Here is a 221-nt window from a genome sequence, read left to right as displayed (position 1 = left end):
TTTGGGCCCAAGGCGAGGGGAGGAAGTGGCGGAGGGGGCTACGGATGGAATCCTCTCCGAAAAAAAAAAATCATTTTTTTCACCCGATGTCGATTGATCGCAAAAAAAAAAGGGGAAAAGCAAAGAACGTCTTCGTTTCTCTATTTCACTACCATTCAGGTAATAATCGTAAGAAACATCAATCGTATAAAAAACATAAAGCCAAAAATTATTTTACATCC

The sequence above is a fragment of the Penaeus monodon genome, chromosome 23 (genome assembly GCF_015228065.2).
Source record: "Penaeus monodon isolate SGIC_2016 chromosome 23, NSTDA_Pmon_1, whole genome shotgun sequence".
Classification (NCBI taxonomy): Eukaryota; Metazoa; Arthropoda; class Malacostraca; order Decapoda; family Penaeidae; genus Penaeus; species Penaeus monodon.
This window is presented reverse-complemented; position numbering follows the sequence as displayed.